Source organism: Trachypithecus francoisi, unplaced genomic scaffold (assembly GCF_009764315.1).
Source record: "Trachypithecus francoisi isolate TF-2019V2 unplaced genomic scaffold, Tfra_2.0 Contig01579, whole genome shotgun sequence".
Taxonomy (NCBI): Eukaryota; Metazoa; Chordata; class Mammalia; order Primates; family Cercopithecidae; genus Trachypithecus; species Trachypithecus francoisi.
This window is the reverse complement of record NW_022681442.1, coordinates 27,602,708-27,610,817: the sequence shown is the minus strand read 5'-3', so window position 1 is coordinate 27,610,817 and position 8,110 is coordinate 27,602,708.

Genomic DNA, 8,110 nt, shown 5'->3' with positions numbered 1-8,110 from the left:
ACAAATATCCAAACTATATCAGCATCCCATAAATAATATTTTTCACCTGTTATTATGGACAAAGGTTTAAAAATTTTGTTATGTCCACATCTAGTGAGGGTGCAAGGAAAGGGTCATTCTCTGGCATTGACTACGGAAATTTTTGGAATTTAAATTGGTGCTGCTTTTTGGAAAGCAATTTGACAATTAAAAAAGAGTTTAAGTTCTCACAACATTTGATCTAGGAATTCTACGTCTATGAATTTATCCTATAGATATACTATACAAAAGGGCAAAGAGAATATTTGAGGATGTTCCTTGTAATCTTATTTGCAAAAGTGAAAAACCAAACCCCATCCACATGTTCATGTAGGAAAGTCTGGTTTAAAAATTATGGTACATCTATGTAGTAGAATAATATGAAACTACTATGAAAGTACGTGTATGCACTGATATGAAAAGACATATAGAATATGTTAAATGAAATCAATCAAGTTGCAGAGCAGTTTACATGTGATACTCTTACTTCTGCAGCAAAGTGACATAAATGTGTGTATATGGTTGTGGATTTATTTTCTGGAAGGATATACAAACAATAGTTAACAGTGATTCCTTCCAGGACATGGTACTAGGGGAATAGAGGTACAGGATCTTAATCTTTTTTTTTTTTTGAGAATGAAGTCTCACTCTTGTCACCCAGGCTGGAGTGCAGTGGTGCAATCTCTGCTCACTGCAACCTCCACCTCCTGAGTTCAAGTGATTCTCCTGCCTCAGCCTCCCAAGTAGCTGGGACTACAGGTGTGCATCACCATGCCTGGCTAATTTTTGTATTTTTAGTAGAGACAGGATTTTGCCATATTAGCCAGGCTGGTCTCAAACTCCTGACCTCAGGTGATCTGCCCGCCTTGGCTTCCTGAAGTGCTGAGATTAAAGATGTGAACCACCATGCCCAGGCTTGGGATCCTAATCTTTAACTTTATATGCTATTTGTTCAGCTATTTTTTAAGAATAAGATGAGAACAAATCAATGGGTTTTGGGAGAAAACAGGTGTGAGACAAGAGTGTGCTGAAATGCAAATACCCTTGGATTTAATACCTATGGAGGGGAAGCAAGGGGAAGGAAGCAGGATTGGGTAGGAAGAGGTTGGATCACGAAACAGTCTCAGTGAAGGCCTCAGTTAACCCCACTGAGATATCTGAAGCTGAAACAGCCCGTCAGGGTTGTCCTGAGTTGAGACAGGAGGGCTAGACCATGACAAGACCCTGGCATCAAGCAGTCAGTAGACAAGGGCTGCTTCAAGATAAGGATGTGGCCTAGGGAGAGGAGGGCCTCAGTTGGGACAGTTCTGAAGAGTCCTGAAGGTGGCACATTGTAGCACCACCTCTACAGCAAAATTGTTTTCCACAGGTTCGATGACAATTTAAATTTGTCAAAACCCCACTTAGACCTTTCCAAGGCAGCTGCTGCAGCTGAGAATGGCGCTGGATTTTGGCTCTTTCTCCTTGGCTCTGGCTTCCCATATTAAAATATTGACATATCATTTGATTGCTGGTCTCTTTGAGTTCCTACCCCCAATGCTCAGCAAACTATAAAAAGATGAAATGTCTTCCATATCAGAAGCATCACTGTTATTTTTCTTTTTTAAGATGGTGCCTCCACTCATTATTTAAAACTCCAATAAAGGGGGTTTAAATCCGCTAGTTAATTTGCTACATGGTCTCGGGAATTAAGGGGATACTGAATTTTTCTTCTGTGTAGCCCATGAATAAGTAATACTTTGACTACACAGAAACCCTTGTTCCTTAATAAAATGATGTTTTATTGAAGCTGAAGAAGCACATCACCTTACAATGCTTTTATATCAAATACTTGAATTAGTTTTGCCCGCTCTAAGAAGGAGTGCATAATTTGAAAACAACTCAGTTGGCCTGGTTTATAGGAGTAGAACACATTGTAAATAAGCTTATCTGGAGAATCTGGATACTATCAAACCAAAATGGAACATAGCCTCCCTTGGGAAACTAAATCATATGGTTTGAGGGGAGGACAAAGGAAAGCTCTCTGGAAGGGAGCAAGTGCTTCTGAGTTTGTTGGTTTAGCAGGATTGGTTCTGGTGCGGGATGGCAGTAATATTTGGCTTCAAAGCAGTCTTTATCCCTTAATAATTCCCTAAGCCTTGCTGTTATGTGAACCAGCAAACATTTGAAAGGCAAAGCTGTAGAACAGAATTAGGATGGTCTCCTGAGTGAGGCAGAAAGATTCAGTGAGAGGAAAGGACTTTCAGCGTTCTAACAGAAGCCTACATTTTGTGAAAGTTAGTAAATATCAATTATAAGCAAGATGCTCTACAAATCTCAGTATGATTATCGGTGCTAATCAGGTATAAAAACCATTGCAGTGGCTCCCTATTATAGAAAGAATCACAGAAAGGGAGAGGCCTCCCACAGTGCTTGCTCAAAATCCTATGTGGAAGAGGCTTAGGGGGGTCTAAACTATTCATTTGGAACTGGCAGACTTACCTCTAAGCTGTGTTTAAATATCACTTTACCTAACAATGAGAAAAACTATATCTATAATATTAATACTTGTCCATGTCAAAGAATGAAGGAGGTGGTTGTCAACGGTAATGATGGGGACACCAAAGCCCATTCACATCATCCCTGCATGCTACCATTTTTCTTTCCTATGAAAATGAAATTGTAATGAACAATGTGACCAATGAAGGGCGATTTCTTAACATTTTGCTTGGGGTCTTTGAGTGTAAAGCTATGTTAACTGCAGAACAGTAACGTATATTTGGGTTTATTAATATCATTAAGGTAAACCTGTGAATTTGCCTTTGAACAAGATACAAGGTCATAAAATTGATTATAATCAAACAAAACTATAGTGACAGAGAGCAGATCAATAGTTGCCTAAAGATGGAGGAGGGAGGAGGGGGAGATTATACAGGAACACACAAATTTATAATTCACAATTGTAAAGTTATAATTCAGCTTTATAATAAAGTTTTGACGTAAATATTCACTCGTAATCTCTCCCCCCTCCTCTCTCTACAGGTAACTATTGATCTGCTTTCTGTCACTATAGTTTTGTTTTCATTTTAGTTTCCGTTTACTGTATAAATGGAATGTACTCTTTTTAAGGGGGCTGACTTCTTTAACTCAGCATAATTATTTTGAGATTGATCTACATTGTTGGGTGTATCTATGTCTCATTCCTGCTTATTGCTAAGTAGTATTCCCTTGTATGGATATACAGCAATTTGTTTATCTATCCACCTGCTGATAGGTATTTGAGTTGTTTCGAACTTGGGCTATTAGACACAAAGCTGCTATAAACATGCATGGGCAAGTATTTGGACATATATCTTCTTTTGTGTAAATACTTAGGAGTGAAATGGCTGGATTATATGGTAAACATATGTTTGACAGTTTGAGAAACCATCAAACTGATTTTCAAATTAGTTGCACATTTTACATTCCCGCCAGTGATATATGAGTTTTTCCAGTTGCTCAGCATCCTTGCCAACACCTGATGGGGAGATCCTTTCTAATTTTGGCCATTCTGGTGGATGGGGACTGGTATCTCATTGTGGTTTTAATTTACATTTCCCTTATGATTAATGATGTTGAACATATTTTCATATGCTTGTATGCCCTCCATGTATCTTTTTTGTTGTTGAAATGTGTGTCTAAATATCTTGCCAATTTTTAAATTGGGTTAGTTGGCTTGGAAAAAACACCCCAGGCAGTTAAGACACCTGAGTTCTATTTCTAGATCTGGTCCCAGTGTTGCCATAGTATTTGACCACAGATTTCTCCCCTCTCTCGACCCTTTGCAAATGAGGTTAAGCCCACTGCTCTATAAGTCTTCTTTGAGTTTTAAGAATCAAGTTATTTGTTGGGTATATGTTTGGAAAATATTTTCCCTGAGTTTGTGGCTTGCCTTTCTTAGTAGCATTTTTTAAAGATAAAAAATTTTAAATTTTGATTAAATCCAATGCATTAATTTATTTCTCTTATAGTTTATGCTTCTTGTGTCATATTTAAGAAATCTTTTCCAAAGCCAAGATCACTAATTTTTAAAAGATGTTTTATAATTTTATAATTTTTAACTTTAGCTCTTACATTTAGCTCTATATTCCATTTAGAGTTACTTTTTGTATATGGTATAACAGTTGAGGTTACTTTTTATTTTTTAATGTGGCTAACTGTTTCAGCATTATTTATTGAAGATATTATCCTTTCCTCATTGAATTGTCTTGCCACCTTTGCCAAGAATCAATTGACTGTATGTATATACATATATATACACACATGTATATGTGTATATATATACATGTATATGTGTATATATATACATGTATATGTATGTATATGTGACTATATACGTGTGTATATATACATGTATATGTGTATATATGTAACTACGTGTGTGTATATATACACACATGTATATGTGTATATATATACATGTATATGTGTATATATATACATGTATATGTATGTATATGTGACTATATACGTGTGTATATACATGTATATGTGTATATATGTAACTACGTGTGTGTATATATACACACATGTATATGTGTATATATATGTATATACATCTAATGCTGGATTCTCTATGTTTCATTTTTGCCCATCTTTACACCAGAACCTCAACTGACTACTATAGCTTATGATAAATCTTGAGACCTCGTAGTGTAAATCCCGTATCTTTGTTCTCTTTTTCTCTTGTTATATGGCAGATTGTTTGCTTTTCCATATTTAGCATTAGCTTGTCATTTTCAGACAAAACCCTGAAGGGATTTTGATTGTGAATGCATCGAATTTAGACATCAGTTAGGGGAGAATGAACATCTCAACAACATTAAGTCTTCCTATCCATGAAGATGGTATACATCTCCATTTATTTGGATCTCCTTTTATTTCTCCCAATAAAATATGTAGTTACAATAACTGGTTACAAAAATTAGTTGATTATAAAATATTATTAAAATATATTTTTGAAATCAAGGTCTATATTTCCTCTTAAGAAGCAATAGACTAGAACTGTCTCAGAGTAGAAGGAGTATGTGGGGGCTGCATAAACTTTTAAAGAGGAAAAGTTTTAATTTTGATTAATTCCAATTCATTAATTTCTTTCTTTTATAGTTTATGCTTTTTGTTATTTGTTATTTGTTATTCATTCTTACAACAAATGGTATCCTCCTCCCTCAAACTCATATCATTTTACTTCACCTTAACAGGAGATTTCAGATATGTTCAACAATGACTGTCATTCACCGACTTTGTTTTCATTAAAAATTCAACAAAAAGATTATATATGAGTGAGATATATATATATAGCATGTTAGTATTTTAGGCTTTCTCTAAAAAAAAAAAAACTTCATTAAAAAGTGATCACAGACTTTCACTATTTGAAAAGTTATAATCTATGTCAATAAGGTTTACCTTTAAAATTTAATTTGATGGTTGGGCATCTCTAGCTGAGGCTGTTGTAAAAGGCGATAATGTTCAGGTGGGTCAGGAAGAATGGAAACTTCTGATGCAGCAGGTGGGTGGATGGCAGCCTCTCAAGTGGAGGCATAGGGCACCACATCCATAAGAAGAGGGGGGATAAGAACGGCATATAAAATCATGGAACTTGAGGGTAGAGGGATCTTTAAAAGTCACTCAGTCGGCCAGGCACAGTGACTCACGCCTGTAATCCCAGCACTTTGGGAGGCCGAGGTGGGCAGATCACCTGAGGTCGGGAGTTTGAGACCTGTCTGACCAACATGGAGAAACCTCGTCTCTACTAAAAATACAAAATTAGCCAGGCATAGTGGCGCATGTCTGTAATTCCAGCTACTCGGGAGGCTGAGGCAGGAGAATGGCGTGAACCTGGGAGGCGGAGCTTGCAGTGAGCTGAGATTTGGGCCACTGCACTCTAGCCTGGGCAACAGAGCAAGACTCCACCTCAAAAAAAAAAAAAAGAGCCAAACTCCATCTCAAAAAAAAAAAAAATCAGTCAAACTAGTCACGTTTAAAGGGAACATCTGAAATACCTTGGAACAGGACAGAGAAGAGCCTAAGGCAACAGATAAGATCTTGGACTCTTTTTTTTTTTTTTTGGAGATGAAGTCTCACCCCATCACCTAGGCTGGAGTGCAATGGCGTGATCTTGGCTCACTGAAACCTCTGCTTCCCAGGCTCAAGAGATTCTCCTGCCTCAGCCTCCCAAGCAGCTGGGATTATAGGTGCCCACCACCACACCTGGCTAATTTTTGTAGTTTTAGTAGAAATGGGGTTTCTCCATGTTGGCCAGACTGGTCTCAAACTCCTGACGTCAGAGGATCTGCCCGCCTCAGCCTCCCAAAGTATTGGGATTACAGGTGTGAGCCACTGTGCCCAGCCGATCTTGGATGTTCAAATGGCTACGCCGAGGTCTATGTCACAGGCCAGGACTAGACTACTTTATAAGTCACCTTTGTAAAACTAGAAAATGGTGTTCCTGTGTGGGCTAACACAGACTCACTGGTACTCACCCTGGTTAATGAAGTGTGGGCTAGATTTCAGTCTTCCCTTATCCCCTTGGCTATGTGTGTTTACGTGGTGCACAAAAGCTGAACAAGTGGTCTTTCCATAAGCCAAAGAGAAATCTAGAAACCAGAATTCCTAACTCAGTTGATTTGAGAGTGAAGTGATGTGAGTTAGCACAGTTTAAACCCAGAGGTTTCAACAGAAAATAACTTTTCCAGCAATCAGGTAGAGATCAGAGTGGATAAGACTTGGTGGTGTCATCATAGGATAGAAATCAAGGCACTGCTGATGCAAGATAAGAGTGGAATACAGAAGATGAAATGGAGAACTCTATCTCCAGGGGTCACATTTTGTTGGAGTAACTGAAAGGCTAAAGAAGAATGACAAGGGGCATCTGGGAAACCGTCAGCATCTTAGCCCTCATGAAGCTATGCTTTGTCTCTGTATTTCTATCCCAAAATTCCCTCCTGCTGAAAGGATACGTTTGAGCTGAGATATGGCGGAGGTGAATGTGTGTTGCAGAGACTGAGAATTGGCCTTTGGTAGGAAAACTAAAGAAAAACCTCCATTTGGAATTGCTTGAATCCAGTGAATGGAAGTTGCAGTGAGCCAAGATCGTGCCATTGCACTACAGCCTGGGCGACAAAGCAAGACTCAATCTCAAAAAAATAAAAAAATAAAAAAAAGAAGAAAAGAAAAAACCTCCATTTGATTTTGATTTTGAATGACAGCAAAAAGGAATAAACTTGGCTTCTACCAGACATGAAACAAGATATATCTTTTTAATTTATTCTCTTCAGTCCAATGTTGTTTTTAAGATCTGGACAAATAAACATACAACTTTGTATCAGTATATTAGAAGTATGTTGTGTAAGGTCAAGTAAGAATTTAAGGAAATGTGGAAAGCATTCAACATCTAAATCTACACATACATTGCTACTATTACTTTCCAAGGAAAAACAGAATTTAGGTTTTTTTTAAAAAGCTTATGTAACCTTTGAATATGACCTCAGGGACTTTGGAATAACTACAGAAGGGTCATCTAAGCTTTTTAACTGTCATCAAAGCTTTGCAAATAGTTCTAAAAAATCTTGGGGCAAATTTAGGGTTTTTTACTTTATTACCAGAATTAACTGTATAACATACGACTTTTCAAATTAAAACTATCCTAATGCAAACTCTTTGCAATTTTAAGAATTAGAATTTCAATTACTGAATTACTGAAAAGTTCATTTGGTTTTCTTAAAGTCTGGCCATTGAACCCAAATCTCACAAGATGGCATTTTATGATACAGAGTCTGTGGTTAAAAATGTTCGAGAAACACTGGATACTCTCGTTCAGGAACATAAAACACATTAGCCCGTTAAAAGTTCTGCAGTAAGGGAAACTTTTAAAACGTTAACCAAGAGTTTCCCGAAGTTATGTGGCTATAGTATGCCTTCTTAAAGAAAATTTTCATTTATTGAGCATTGTTCTAGTTATAGATTGCTGCTTACTAAACATTCCTAAAATTTAGTGACTTAAATGAACAGCAATCTTTTTTTTTTTTAGTTCATGAATTGGCAATTTGGGCAGGGCTCAGTTGTAACGCTTGTT